We start from the raw sequence: 16,531 nt of genomic DNA on the forward strand, positions 1-16,531 counted from the left end.
GTGCCGCTTTTTTTTTTTTTTTTTTTTTTTTTTTTGCGGTACTGGGCCTCTCACTGCCGTGGCCCCTCCCATTGCAGAGCACAGGCTCCGGACGCGCAGGCTCAGCGGCCATGGCTCACGGGCCCAGCTGCTCCGCGGCATGTGGGATCTTCCTGAACCGGGGCATGAACCCGTGTACTGTACATCGGCAGGCGGACTCTCAACCACTGCGCCACCAGTGAAGCCCTTGTTTTTGTTTTTAAATTGATTATGTCTCTACATAGGCAACCTTTCTTCTGGTTAAACATATGAAATACATCTGTAATAACTATTTTAATGTTATTATCTATTAATTCTACCATCAGTGTTGCTTCTGGGTCAGTATCAATTGATTGATTATCTGTTCATTATGGATGGTGTTTTCCTGCTTCTTTGCATGCCTAGTAATTATCGATTGGATGCCAGAATCTTACCTTTTTGGGTTCTATATAGTTTTGTATTTCTATAAATAATCTTGAGTTTTGTTCTTGGAAGTAATTAAGTTACTTGGAAACAATTTCATCTTTTTGATAGGTGGGACCAGAAATGTGTTTTGTTAGGGTTACTTTTTCCCCAGTACTCAGCCAAGACCCTTCTTAGTACTCTAATTGATGTCCCTTGAATTATGAGACTTTCCACTCTAGTTATCAGGCTATGAGGAACAGGCTCTATTTCTCAGGCTTGTGTGAGCCCTGAGCACTATTCCCTCTTATCCTTTTGGGTGGGTCTCTCTGCAGCCTCAGATAATTTCTAGTTGATTAATACTCCGCTGAAGGGTGGAGGGGTACCTGCTGCAGATCTCCAGGGCCCTCACTCTTGCAGGCTCTCTCCCTACAAATTCTAGCCTCTCTGGCATTCCCCAGGTTCCCAGTTATGTCTCCTTAATTCAGGAGACTGTCAGGCTCTGCCTGAATTCCCCTACCCCTGTGCCATGGCCTGGCAACTTTCTTCAAGCAGTATGATCACTGTTTGTCATTGCCTGATGTGCAATGTCTTGAGTGCCATTTTGTGTGTGTGGGGGGGGCTCTTTTGTTGTTGTTATTTCAGATGGGAAGGTAAATCTAGTCTCTGTTACTCCATCTTAATCAGAAGCAGAAATTCCTGTCATCAGAGTTGGTACCGGAATTGGTCATGGTTGGCTCTGAGCTGCATCTAGGAGGTTTTTCCTCTCTTACACCATGTGGCACAGCTGGCCCCAGGGAAGGGCTGATCCTAGTGTGCTCTCAAGCTCTCAGGCACTGGGTGCCAACCAGAGCAGTAGCCAGGAAGAGGAGGTAACCAGTATGCCCCATGGGAAGTCGAGCTGGGGTATTTCATTATAACTTTGTCAACAAAATGATTCCGCACTGAGGTTCCAATGCCTTCCCCTCCTTCTGCCATCCCAGCTGGAGTCTCTGACAACTCTGACCTCTTCTCTGGTTACTGGCTAGGGCTGGAAGGGGTTGGCACCTGCAGCCTCCCAGCTGGCAACATTAACTACTACTTAGCAACAACAGTAAGAATTTCCTTTTTTAAAGCAACTGCCATTTTCCTGACCGTGGGCTACTTAGTAAGAACCTGAGGCTGGAGGATATAAAGAGACTCCCCTAAGGTCACATAGCTAGAAGGGGCAGAATCGCGGTTTAGCACTTACCTCCAGAGACCTGGTGTCTTGCCTGCCAGGAAAGAGCCTCCAATTTGGCCCGGGCTCCTGTGTCTAGTTCTGACTTGTGTCTGCCTCTGGGCCTGAAGCCCTATCTGGAACCTGCTTAGTTATGGGAGGTGACATGGGGGGAGATGGGTGGGACACACACTGGCTTTGTAATCAAACAGACCCAACTTCAAATCCTACTTTCTAATGGTGTGAACTTGAGGGAGTCACGTACTCTTGCTAAGCCACAGGGATCGCTACTACAAAATCAAATAATGGTATTACTTCACAGTATTGAGGTGAGGATTAAATGAGATATTTCTTAAAAGTACTTACTGGAGTTCCCTGGTAGTCTAGTGGTTAGGATTCAGTGCTTTCACTGCTGTGGCCCGGGTTCAATCCCTGGTCAGGGAACTGAGACCCTGCAAGCCAGGGGGCGTGGCCCCCCCAAAAAGTTTCCAGTCCAGCATGCAAAGAGCTTGGAAGTCATCGCTCCATACTAAAAACAAGTTAAAAAGCTGGATAAACTTTGAAAAATCAACAACTCTTCTTAGACTTGTCAGAGAAGTGAGGTCACAGGGCAAACCACTGCACTGAAAATTGGAGAGACAGACAGGTGAATGCAGGGATTCACAATCTGCCACAGTAGAAACCTATGTGTAGACACTTCCACAAAACTAGCACTGGATGGGAAAAGCTAAGCTGTCATTGAAGAACTGCTGAAGACTCCATGCAGACATGGAGAGTTTAAAAGCCCAGGTGGGGGCCCAAACACAGGGGGACCCCACATGTTTGTGAATTTTACCTCCGGAGCTCTGCCCCTCTGCTTCTGGCAAGGGCAAGGGAAAAGGAACATTCTGCTCTCCTTAACAAGACCTGCCCTCAGGAGAAACTATTTTACCAATGCCTAACCTATTGGAGTTTTATCAGAGCCTAACCTACATGGAAGGGCAATACCCAACTCCAGCCCCCTCCAGCCATCCTATCCTGTCCCACCTAAGGGGGGAAAACTGAGAAGCACTTATGAAGTTCACAGTCCAGGGGTGCAGGTTCTCTAAAAGACAGAGATCTAACCATAGGGCTACAGAATGCCTCTCATCCCCCTTACCTTTACCACCATATCACTAAAGGTCTATTTACTGGAGTGCCCTCTACCCAGTACATCATATCCGGCTTTCAGTAAATAATTACAAGGGATACTAAAAGGCAAACACAGTTTGAAGAGAAAGAGCAAGCATCAAAACCAGACTCAGACATGACAGGGATGTTGGAATTATCAGACTGGGAATTTAAAACAACTATGGTCAATAGATTAAGAGCTCTAATGGAAAAAGTAGACAGCATACAAGAACAGATGGGCAGGGAATTCCCTGGTGGTCCAGTGGTTAGGACTCCACACTCTCACTCTCCAGGGCCCAGGTTCAACCACTGGTTGGGAAACTAAGCTCCCAACAGCATGGCCAAAAAAAACCCAACCAGACGGGCAGTGTACACAGAGTTGGAATTCCTAAGAACAAAAAGCAATGCTAGAAATCAAAAACACTATAACAAAAATGAAGAATGCCTTTGATGGGTTCTTTAGTAGACCAGGCACAGCTGAGGAAAGAATCTCTGAGCTTGAGGATATTTCAATAGAAACTTTCAAAACTGAAAAGCAAAAAGAAAAGACTGGGGAAAAAATGGGACAGAATAGCCAAGAACTATGAGACAACTACAAAAGGTGTAACATACATGTACTGGGAATACCTGAAGGAGAAGAAGAGAAAGAAGCAGAAGCAATATGTGAAGGAATAATGACCGAGAATTTTCCCAAATTAAGGTCAGACACGAAACCACAGATCCAGGAAGCTCAGAGAACACCAAGCAGAATAACACCCCCCATCCACCCAAAAAACAATGACCCTGCACCTATTATGTTCAAACCACAGAAAATCAAAGATAAAGAAAAAACCTTGAAAGAAGCCAGAGGAAAACAACACCTCATCTGTAGGGGAGCAAAGATAAGAGTTACATCCAAATTCTCATCAGAAACCAGGCAGGCAAGAAGAGAATGAAGTGAAACTGAGTGCTGAGAGAGAAAAACCACAAACTAGAATCTGTATCCTGTGAAATTTCCTTCAAAGTGAAGGAGAAATAAAGACTTCCTTAGACAAACAAAAATTGAGAGACTTTGTTACCCATAGACCTGCCTTGCAAGAAATATTAAAAGAGCTTCAGAGAAAAGGAAAATGATGACAGGTCAGAAATTTGGGTCTGCATTAAAAAAGGAAGAGTATCAGAGAAGGAATAAGTAATAGTAAAATAATAATAAATTTAATTTTTTAAAATTGATCTTAACAGATGAAAGTTTCAAAATAATAACAGCAACAATGTGTCTGATGATGATAACATGTGTATATGAAATGAATGACGGCAATGATATAAGGGATGGGAAGGAAGAATTAGAAATATTTGTTATTATAAGGTACTTGCACTACTGTAAAGCAGAATAGTGTTATTTGAAAGTAGACCTGGATTAGTTGTAAATGTACATTGCAAACTCTAGGGCAACCACTAAGAATATTTTTTAAAATTATAATTGATATGCTAAGAAAGTAGAAAAAATGGAATCATATAAAATGTTTAACTGAAACAATAAAAGGAAGAAAAAGAGTGGAAGACAAAAATAGGAACAAAGAACAGGGCAATGAATAAAAAACTAACAAATATGGTAGATATTAATCCAACTATATCAATAGTCACTTTAACATCAATGGTCTAAATATACCAATTAAGAGACAGAGATTGTGAGAGCAGATCAAAAAACAAAACCTAACTATATGTTGCCTTCAAGAAACCCACTTCAAATATAAAGATACGTGTAGATTAAAAGTAAATGGATATGCTTCCCTGGTGGCACAGTGGTTAAGAATTCGCCTGCCAATGCAGGGGACACAGGTTCGAGCCCTGGTCCGGGAAGATCCCACATGCTGCAGAGCAACTAAGCCTATGCGCCACAACTACTAAGCCTGTGCTCTAGAGCCCGCGAGCCACAGCTACTGAAGCCTGTGCGCCTAGAGCCTGTGCTCCGCAACGAGAGGCCACAGCAATGAGAAGCCCACGCACCGCAACGAAGAGTAGCCCCCCGATCGCCACAGCTAGAGAAAGCCCGTGTGCAGCAACGAAGACCCAACGCACCCAAAAATAAAAAATAAATACATTAAAAAAAAAAGTAAATGGATAGAGGAAGATATTCTATGCTCACCCTAATCAAAAGTAAGCTCGAGCAGCTATATTGATTTCAGACAGAGCTAACTTTAGAGCAAGGAAAGTTATCAGGGATAAAGAGGGGCATTACATTGTGATAAAGGAGTCAACTCTCCAAGAAAACATAATAATCTTTAATGTGTACGCACCTAACAAAAGAGCATCAAAATACATGAGGCAAAAACTGATAGCACTGCAAAGAGGAATAGATGAATCCACTATTACAGCTGGAGATTTAATATCCCTCCATCAGAAATGGATGGATCCAGCAGGCAGAGAACCAGTAAGGACACAGTTGAACTCAATAGCACCATCAATCAGCTGGATATAATTGACATCTATCAACTACTTCAACCAACAAGAGAAGAATACACAGAATACACATTCTTCCCAAACTCACATGGAAAATTCACCAAGATAGACCACATCCTACCCCATAAAACATACCTTCACAAATTTAAAACAATAGAAGTCATACAAGATCTGCTCTCAGACCACAATGGGATTACACTAGCAATCAGTAACAGGAAGCTGGGCAGGAAGTCCCAAATTACTTGGGGATTAAACAACACACTTCTAAATAACACATGGGTCAAACAAGAAATCTTAAGAGAAATTTAAAAATATTTTGAAATAAATGAAAATACAACTTATCAATACATGGTAGCCATCACCATTATCCTCATTCTCTGGCTGCAGCCCTGCCCCAATCATAGCTGAGCTCACCATGATTATCACGCACTGGATCACTCAGGTCCCAGCTCTGGGGTCTAGCTAGTTTACTGCATCTTGGTCTTGCCAATTGTCATTGCTCTAAAAACTCGGCACATCTTGAGCTGGAGTCCACCTGTGTTATCACAGGTACAGAAGAAAGTTAATTAGGGACTTCCTTACTGCAAGCATTTCTACAGGCAGCTGATGTCGTAATCTAACAATGGAATGGGCCACCTGGTCAGAGAGTGAGAGCTGTGTTTCAGTAGAGACGTCCTAGCAGTCAGAACAGCTGCCAGCCATGCTGTTATAGAGGAGATGCCTGCACCGAATAAGGTGTGGACTCCAGGACCCTCTATGGTTCCTTCCAACTGCAAGATGTGGCGGATTCTAAAATTCTCCATGAGTCTCAGAATCTACAATCCTTAGGCTAGATTATGCCAAGATTCTTCTTCTAAGATTATTTGATTTTAAAGTTCTCTGAGTCTGGGGTTTCATAAGTGGTACTAAATGTGATGAGGTATACAAAAATTATTACCTAACACATGGCCCAGAAGTCCTTTTGGGAAGAGAAAGAATTACCTTTGTGGAGGAAATGATTTGATAAGGGTAGAGACCCCATAGAGAGCCTGGACTCCTGAGGAATGAACTGGAAGGGAGAGAGGGAGTGGGGTGGGGGGGAGATGTAAGGTGGGGAAAGGGAGCACATGACCCATCATACTCTCTAGATGCCAGCAGGCTGAGCTCCGTAAGATGTGTTCCTTCTCTGGAGCATTCCAAAACCTCTGTAAAGTCTACTCTCAGTATTGCTTGGGAGGAGTGATTTTGTTTTTTATATGAAATCCAAATAAAAGTGTGAGTTTTATCACATTCAAGTCAGTGTGGTTCAGGACAAAGCCAACATGGTTTGCTGGGGGAAGAGAGTACGGGGATTAGTGTGAACCCCCTGACATTTAGCAGGCTTCTCTGGAGAAAGTGGGGCCTCCCTGTGTGGTGGAGCAGGCATCTAGGGGTCAAACGGCATCTAGGGGACTCCATTCCTATCAAAGTCTATGTGGATGGCTCTCTCTAGAGGCATATAGTGCACGACCTGAGCAACTGAATGTGACAGCCCTGGCCTGAGGCATTAGAGGAAATTTCACCTCCATCTGAAGGAACAAGGAGACCCACCCAGCTAATATTCAGGCTCTACGTTTTCTTTAGGTTCTATTCTTAAGATTGTAAGATCCTAGGGTTCTATGACTCCAAGAATCTAAGAGTATAACAGTTTTATAATTCTAAGGCAACAACCACTACCACCACAGCCAATGCTACTGTGTTACCACATGCCAGGCACTGTGCCAGGCACTTTACCTGTATTATCTCAATTAATCCTCAAAATCTATGAGATACACATTATTCTCTCCATTTTGCAGATGTGGAAACTGAGGCACGGAGAGTTAAGTCATCAGTCCCAGATCACAAAGGCAGGACTGAAGCCAGGTATTCTGACCATGGAGGCTCCTTACCTGTGCCCTCTACTGCTGGCATTCCTTCAAGCATCTTTGTCCCTCACAACCCTTTTGCCTATGATCTGAGCGTTTTTCCAGCTTAGGCCCCAGAGATCTGGAAAACAGACCTGAGATCTGAGATGTGTTGAGTTGAGCTGGGTCCTGTTGAGTTGTGTTGTTATGTTACAATAGGTTGTGTTGTGTTTAGTGTGTTTGTCTGCCTCCATTGTACTTTGACAGGGCAAAGACTGGATCTGATTCAGTCCAGGGACTGGCACACTGTGGGTGCTTAGATAAATGCCTATAATACAAGTGACTAATTGGCCAAGCAGGCTCTAGGTAGTGAGCTCTTCCAGCCATACACCCTGAGATCATCACCCTGTGATTGTATCCTGAGGGGGGGCTGGCGAGGTGGGCACACTCCCAAAGGCACCTGAGCAGGTGAAGCCAAGCCAGAATTCATCCTCAAAGAACCTTGGAACTAGGAGTACGCCAGATCCGTGAAGACTTCGGGTCCCTAGGCCAGGAGTAGATGGTAACTGTAATCAAGATGAAGAGTCTGAGGAGAGCCTTATGTGAGGGGGCCAGGCATGGGCAGGAAGACAGCCCCAGGTGCCCCCATAGTCCATCTTCACAGGTAGCCAGAGAAGGGAGGTGGTCCAGGAAATAAAGGTGCTGGAGCATCCTATGCTGCTTTGACTTGTAGCTTCTTCTCCCTTCAGGACCAGGGCACCATCTGACAGCCAGCCTGGCTCATGGGAACTCTTCTCTAGGGCTGGACCTGGCCCTGACTCCTATGTGTGGACTGGGGTCCTGCTGTGGACACTCTTAAGTCTCTAGACACAACCCAGCTGCATCTGCTGACCTTGAGCCTGCTCAAGCCCAAAGCCCAGGAGCTCTTGGAGTTCCTGCCTGCCTCAGCCTCTCTTTGACCTCGAGCCCTGGAAATGCCCAGCTGCCCTGAGTGGGGCCAGCTCTGCAGCCCATCTGCCCCATGCCCACCTCAGTTCTTCCACCCAGAGGTGCTCCCGCCTGCTGAGCCACCTGCCCTTGCCTTGGCTGCTCCTCCCTGGACTATGTCCGGTCCTCTTCACTGGCTGCTCCGCCCGGCCTCTCCTTCTCTGGCCCATTCACCCAAATCAGCTTCCACACCACGTTCTGAGATGCAAATCTGACCGCGTCCCTCCCCCGCTCACAATCTTCCAATGGCTCCCCATTGCCTATGGCAGAAAGTTCTAGTCCCTTAGAGCCCTGCATTCAAGGCCCTTCATGGATGGCCCCTCTGAGCTCTCCAGCCTCCACTTCCTCTGTCCCTTGGCCCTTCCCGGTGCCGGAGTCATTGCAAACATCACTCCTTTACACGTGCCGTTCTCACTGCTTGGCATGCTCTCCTTAAGTTCCTGCTCATTCATCAAGGATCAGTCTTGCCTTCGTTCCTCCCTGGGTTTATAGCAGCCTGCGCACAGCTCCACGATGGCCATAATCACCTTGTATCAGTATTAGAGCTCTTTGTTTGTTTGTTTGTTTTTCTTTTTTGCGGTACGCGGGCCTCTCACTGTTGTGGCCTCTCCCATTGAGAGCTCTTTGACTGTGTTTGTTTCCCTACCCGGTGGGAGTTCCATGTGAGGCCCGATTGTGCCTGCAGCTTCATCCTCACTGTCTGGCACATGGTACCTACGTGCTGAACGAATGAGGGAAGAAATGAACGGATGGCAGTGAGTGACAGTGACAGTGACATCCGCAGCACCCACACTGGTGATGGTGAGGGTGGGGCTGAGGTGGGCAAGGGATGATGATGAAACAGAAGAACAGAACAAAAGCATGAAGCCACAAGGAGACGGCTCCAAGACAGAGGCAAGGAAGTTGCTGCAACACGGTTCTAACTCCATCTCTCTGCATGGGTCCATCCTGTACCGGAGCTGTGTGCTCTGAAATCCTGGGAATCCCTGTCATTTCCTCCTGTTTGTTATTGCTGCTGCCCCTGTGAGGAAATGCTCCGTGAGTTGCTCAGGCCTTACCCAAGGCTGTTGCCTTCTCTGTGGGCGGGGTTGAGGTGAGGGCTGCACAGATCACCCCCTCTCCTGAGCACCAGGACCCTCCTGGCAGGGGGTATCCCAGGGATGGTCTGGGAGTTGGGCAGGCAAGGCCTGAGCCACCTGGGACAGGAGACTGGGCCTGTGAGACGAGGGGAACCAGGAAGCCAAGGGGCCCGGAGGATGGACCACTGCTGCTGCTGTTTGAGCCCCCGGGTGGGTTTCCTGTCCCAGCTCTCTTGTGCTCAGCCACATTCCCAGTGCACTTCAAGCTAGCCAGCTGAGGGAGTCAGGACTGGTGGAAGGTTCTCTAGGGGGGCACAGAGTGTCCACTTCGTTCACCCTGTACCTCCATGATCCAGCACCATGCCTGGCAAATGGCAGGGTGGGGAACTAAAAAACTGTATTGAATGGATGGACAGATGGATGGATGGACAGATGGACAGATGGGCAGAGAGAAAGAAGGTTGTCCTTCCTGGAGCTAGAGGGCTATAGGGCAGTAGCATCTCTAGGGTCCATCCCTGGTGGCAAATGTGACCATCAGAGTGTGGACTTCCTTGGGGAGGGGTGGGAGGCTGGGGGTCAGAGTCAGGGGTCTCTTACACCCCCTTCCCATCTTCTCAAGCTCTCTGCTCAAATCTGGTATTCCAATAGGGCCCCTCCCTGCATAAAGACACCCTGTCCCCATACGTGGGTGGGCATCAGAATCTCCTGGGGCGCTTTAAACAGTATAGAGTCCTGGGTCCCAGCTGAGGCCTGCTACTTAGAATATCGCCAGGTGGGACCATGGATTCTGTGTTTGTTTTTTGTTTCGTTTTGTTTGGCCACGCCACCTGGCTTGCGGGATCTTAGTTCCCCGACCAGGAATAGAACCCCGGGGCCCTCAGCAGTGAAAGCGGGGAGTCCTAACCACTGGACCGCCAGGGAATTCCCGGACTCTGTGCTTTTTAAATGTCTCAGGTGATTCTGCCATGTAGACAGGCATAGGAACTCCCCACCTACTGGAGTGAGTTTAAACCCCCAGGCAAGGCGTTCTGCACCCAGCACCTACACCCTCCCCCAGGCAGCCTCATGCCTTGCCCCTCACCCCAGACACGAAGCCTAATGAAAAGGCTCCACATTCCCAGACATGCTCAGGCTCTCTCACCACCAAGCTTTCACTCAAGTTCATCTCTCTGCCTTTCCCCTCCTCCACCTGAGAACTTCTACACGTCCTTTCTTCGAGGCCCAGAAAATGCCACTTCTCCCAGGAAGCCTTCCACACCTATCGTCCAGCCAGGCAGAACTTTCATCTTCTTCCTGAGTCTCACAGCACCTCCTACCATTTACATCGTAGCACCTGTCACTCTGCCCCATAATTACAGTCGGCCCTCCAATCCACGGGCTCCAGATCCATGGCTCAACCAATAGCGGATCAAAAATATTCTGGGAAAAAAAATGGCAGAAAGTTCCAAAAAGCAAAATTTGAATTTGCCACATGTTAGCAACTATTTACATAGCATTTATATTGTTAGGTATTATAAGTAATCTAGAGATGATTTACAACATGTGGTAAGATGTGTGTAAGTCATATGCAAATACTATGCCAGTTTATATAAGGGACTTGAGCATCCTCCGATTTTGGTATCCACAGGGGTCCGGGAACCAATCCCCTGTGGATACCAAGGGGCGATGTATCTAATAATGCCTCTGCCAGACAGTTTGCATCAGCAGCCTTGTTTAAGCCTCCCAGGAAGCCTTTGAGGTAGATGATGATGATGATGATGATGATGATAGCAAAGACTGATTAGGTGAAAAGCTTGGAAGCCTACAAATGCTGCTAGACCCATAAATCTTCACAATAACTGGGTGAGGTAGGTACCATTATTATCAGGCCCATCTTACACATGAGGAAACTGAGGCCCAGAGAGGTGAATTCACTTGCCCTGGGTCACACTGATAAGTGGTAGAGCCAGGATCTAACTCAGGGAATGTTCCAGTCCTTTTACAGATAAGGACACTGACGCTCAGGGGAATATTTGCTCAAACACACCATTCTTATAAGCAGCACAATTATAATTTGCACCCAGGAGCCTTTGACCCAGAGCTCCATATTCCCACACGGCCCCAGTTTAAAACTTTTGCTAAGCAATCCCCAGACCATGCCCCATTCCTGGACTGTTCCAGGCTCCCTTCCTCTTCCCACAACCTCCCAGAGACCTGCCCTCTCCTCTTCCCAGACTGGCCTGCCCTCTGATCTCACTTCTACCCAGGCTGCCCCACCTTGAGTTCCCTGGAACACCCAGCCCTTGCAGAGGTCACAACTCAGCTGGCAGGCAAAGGTCCAGCCCAGCTGGCAAGCTTTTCCCTGCAACTTCCCCATCCGCATTCCAGACGGAGCAGGCTGAGGCAGTAGGGGGAGCAAGCCCCCTCCTCTCCCTGGGCCTCAGTTTCTCCATCTGTTAGGCAGACAATAGCAGGGTTGAAAGGAGGCTCTGGTGATCTTGGGGTAAAAGGCTTCGTAAACATTGGTGGGCCAGCCCTGACTGCCTCACTCCCGAGTCCTGGTTAGGAGGGTGGCATCCCCTGTCGACCTGGAATCCACCTCCGCCGGCTTGGCGGTTACCTGCCCTCCTAACATCCCCGCGCCCCTGCTAAAGAACAGGATCACAACCAAAGCATATACAGGGTGCTTCACAGAGTAATAGCTCCATAAGTAAATAGCAGCAGTTATTAAATGAAGGACCTTGCCTCCCTCTGTGGAGAGAGCAGACTAAAGCCGAAGTACGGCTGTGCAGTCGGGCACCTTTCTGGAGAACTCGATGGGAAACTTGGCTCTCCAAGGTCGGTCCCCAGCACAGCCATCCCACCCACTAAGCATGACTCTAACCATCCAGAGGGTGACGGCAGGTTGTAACTGCAGCTGTTTTGGACACACGTTGCACAACTCTTTCACATGCCCTTTTCTCCTCCAATCCTTTACAAAGCCTGTAAAAGGAGCTGGCGTGGGCTTTGGTTCCAGGCTGACCTGAGCTCATTTCCAGCTCTGCCACTTATTTGCTGCATGATCTTGGGAAAGTTATTTCTCTTCTCTGAGCCTCACTCTGCCTCATCTGCAAAGTGGGCACAATACTCCCAACCTTTGAGGGTGCTGTGAGAGTTACAAGGATCAGGCACAGAGGAAATACATAATAATCCTTATAGCTCTATTACTCCCATGTTCTAGATGAAGCAGTTGAGGCTCAGAAAAGCTCTATTGTTTGTTCCAAAGCTAGTGAGAAGCAGGGCTGACTCTGAGTCCAGGACACCTGCTTCCACACAGGAAGATGTCCCCCAGTTCATGAATTTGTGAGGCCAGGAGGTATGGCTCTGGATGCTCAAGGCCAAGGGCCGATCTCAGGGTCCTGCTTTATATGCCTCACCTTACAACCATCATTAGTCATAGCTGGCCAGGTTCCAGGCCTCAGCGTCAGGCCCTCTAGAGTGGGTCAGAGTGGAGAGGTTCAGAGTCAAGATGGGACTCTCAGCCACAAGGCCAGGCCTCTGGGAACCAATAAAAAGAACACCCAAGATAGAAGACTAGTGCCCCAGCACCTTCTATAAGCCACTTTCCAATACTGGGTACACAAGCTGGAATGCCAGCTGTTTGAGGGGAGGGCTCTAGAGCCAAGCAGTCAGGGCCCTCCCTCGATGACATGGCCCCCGCCTTCCAGCCTCAGCAGCAAACGTCTGTTGGGCTCCTGCCACATGCAGGGCACTCACTGTGCGAGAGGCATAGGTGCACACGACGTATAAATTTCCATGTGTGACTTTAGGCAAGTCATATCTGCCTCTCTAGGCCTCAGCCTTCTCATCCGTAAATGTGTTGAAAAGCACAATTCTAATGTCTTTCCAGCTCTCACACCTACAAGTCTAAGCTAGGGTCCCAGCCCCAGCATGCCAGGAAGAGGGCATATATAAAAAGCTCTAGCAGGGGCATTGGACTTTCCAAACACCTCCCTATCCACTGTCTCCTGTGAGCCTGCCAACAGCTCTGCAAGGCTGGACTCATTAGGCCAATCTTAGGGATGTGGAAATGGGAGAGGCAGAGAGGTTAAGCAACCTGCCTGAGGGTACACGGCTGTTGAATGGAAGAACTGAAACTTCAATCCAAGTCTGAGCCAACTGCCCACTGGGAGAAGGATCAAATTACCCTTGACATTGGTTATCACAGTTTTGTTGTTGTTGTTATCACAGTTTAAAGACAAGGACAGGGCTTCCCTGGTGGCACAGTGGTTGAGAGTCCGCCTGCCAATGCAGGCGATGCGGGTTCGTGCCCCGGTCCGCGATGATCCCACATGCCGCGGAGCGGCTGGGCCCCCGGCCCATGGCCGCTGAGCCTGCACGTCCAGAGCCTGTGCTCCGCAACAGGAGAGGCCACGACAGTGAGAGCCCCGCATACCGCAAAAAAAATAAATAAATAAAGAAAGAAAGACAAGGACTGTTTAAATGAGGCACCTAGAGTAGTCAAATTCAAAGAGACAGAAAGTCGAATGGTGGCTGCCAGGGGCTTGGGGACAGGGGGAGTGGAGAGTTATTGCTTAATGGGTAAGGACTCTCGGTTTGGAAATATGAAAAAGTTCCAGAAATGGATGGGGGTGATGGTTGCACAACAGTGTGAATATATGTAATGCCGCTGAACTACTATACACTTAAAAATGGTTAAAATGGTAAATTTCATGTTATGTGTATTTTATCACAATTTTTTAAAATGAGGACACTGAGGTCTAGCAGGATAAAGGTCTAACACTTATTATGACAAGGCTTCTCAACCCAAAGCTAGAAAGGTCTTGGAAGTCACCTGTTGCAACCCCCTCATTACGAAACTGAAGAGACTGAGGCTTAGAAAGGGACAGTGACTTGCCTGAAGTCACCCAGCAAACCGGTAACCGCCCAGAGTGGAGTAGAACCACTGCCTTCTGAGTCCGGGGATGTCCGCCTCCAGTGCTTTCCCTTTCTTAAGAGCTAAACTGCTGTGGGTTTGGGGCATTAATTTCAAGCCTCAGTGAGGAAGGGAGGGCTTCTCCAGGCTTTCAGTGTCTCACTTTCCATCTTCTAAAGGGTGAGTCAGCTCCGGTATAATGTGGTGAGTCAGCCGGCTCCTCCGTGATGAATGTACATGTGACTGCCAGGTGGCAACCAGGTGGGGCTGGGAGTGGGGGAAGTGGGCACAGCCAGATGCCGGCTGGGCCATGGCCGCTCACTCAGGAGGTGAGGTCTGTGCTTTCTTTTGGCTCCAAATTGCTGCATGGTGGTATCTGGAGGTTAAGAGGTCCACGTCTCACACCTTCCATTTGCTACCCAATTCCTCCTTTGGTGTGACCTCAAGCAAATGGCTTTAACCTTGGTGTGCCTCGGTCTCCTCACCTGTCCAATGGGCACATGAATAAATCTGATCTTGACCTCCGCACAAGGTGTGGGGAGGACCCAAGGAATGACACTGAGAAGGTGTTTTGCATGGTTAAAAAGTTGAACCAGCATAAACGGCATTGTTATTTCACTTCTCGGGAGAAATAAAGTTCTAAGAACAAAACAGAGCTCAGCCAGGCTATTTATTTGCCTTTCCCATCAGTCCTTGGACTTCTTAGGGTCTGAGAGTCTCTGGTCTCCTTGCTCTTCCCCAGGGCGCCAACCTTAATGGAGGGCGTACTGTGGACTAGGCCCAGGGACAAGCCACTGAACCCTCCCCAGAGCCCCACAAGGTCAAGATTATTCTGAGCCCCATTTTACAGAGAGAAAAGTGAGGCTCACAAAGAAGAAGCAACTCATTAAAGATGGCACCACCGGAAGGGTAGAGCTGGGCCCTAAAGCCAGACTTGCGGACTATTCCAGCACTGGTCCTCTCTGTGGGTTCAAGGAGGAAAGCTCCTGGGGTCTGCATCAGGTCCCCTGCTTCCAACAATACACGGAAATCGAAAGAGGTAGATCCCTGCCACCCTAAAGTAAATCAGGCTTTGAGAATGTGAAACACTGGAAAGAATAACAATAGTTACCATTTTTCAAGAATTTATTATATGCCAGTCACCTGACAGTCATCTTCTCACTTCATATTCTCACCAAATCTTTGAGGTAAGTACTGATATTATTCCCATTTTACAGTTGGGGAAATTGAGACTCAGAAAGGCTGAGCAATAAGCCCAAAGGCACACAGCTAGCAGATCTGCCTCCCCAGCCTGTATTCCACCCACTGTATATCACTGCCGGCCTCCTCACTCGTTCGTTCTTTGCTTCATTCATTTATTAAACATTTAGAGCCTCTTCTCTGTGCTATAAGTAACTAGCTGGACAGAGGGAAGACAGGGATGCCTGAGCCCCTACCCCAAGGAGGTCATTATCGGGAGAAAGATACAGCTCAAATAACTAATCTCAGCGGTAAAGAGCCAGGCCCTGGTGCACTGCTGGTGCTGGTGCTGGGCCAGGTGACTGAGCAGGTGCTACAGGTTAGAGTTTCTGTTTGTTTATTTTTTTTAATCAAGGTGCTAGAACTCATACCTACTACCTCTGTGATCTTAGGCAAATCACTTCACTTCCCTAAATCTCAGTTTTCTCTTTTAGAAAATGGAGAGAAAAAGACTCATCTCACTGAGGTCTTGTGGAGATTAAATTAACTGGAAGAAGCCAGGTACAATTTTGGGTGCTGGGGATGCTGGAAGAAGCAGACAGCAGTCATTCCCTTGGAACCACAGAAAGAATTTTTTTTAAGTAAAAAAATTTTTTTAATTGAAGCATAACATGCACACAGGGAAGTGTAAAAACTGTAATTGTCCAGCCCAATGAGTTTTCACAAACTGAACACACACATGTAACCAGCACTCTGATTACAAAACATCACCAGCAGGGGCAGGACTAGGACATGGCAAGTGAGACACTCACTTCCTGAGTAAAATTTAAGGGGGTACCGAAAAGCTCAGCCATCAAGATAAATAACGTTTTAATGCAATTTTTTTTTTTTTTTTTGCGGTACGCGGGCCTCTCACTGTTGTGGCCTCTCCCGTTGCGGAGCACAGGCTCCGGACGTGCAGGCTCAGCGGCCATGGCTCACGGGCCCAGCCGCTCTGCGGCACGTGGGATCTTCGTGGACCGGGGCACAAACCCGTGTCCCCCGCATCGGCAGGCGGACTCTCAACCACTGTGCCACCAGGGAAGCCCCAATGCAATATTTTTAAAAAATCAAAACTAATGCAAGAAAATCCATGATGACAAAATATTAAACTTTTAGATAAAGACAGGATTAGTAACAATGTTGTGTTGAGTCACATTAAAACTCAGGGCAAAAGGGAAATATCAGTAATATTGATCCTGCCTCACCTGCCTCACCCTAGTCCCAGCCCCGATTACCAGACCTCCTGAGGGTCATTCATCCCTCCAAGGGTAACTAATACCCA

The sequence above is a fragment of the Mesoplodon bidens genome (assembly GCF_964165515.1).
Source record: "Mesoplodon bidens genome assembly, chromosome: 2".
NCBI lineage: Eukaryota > Metazoa > Chordata > Mammalia > Artiodactyla > Ziphiidae > Mesoplodon > Mesoplodon bidens.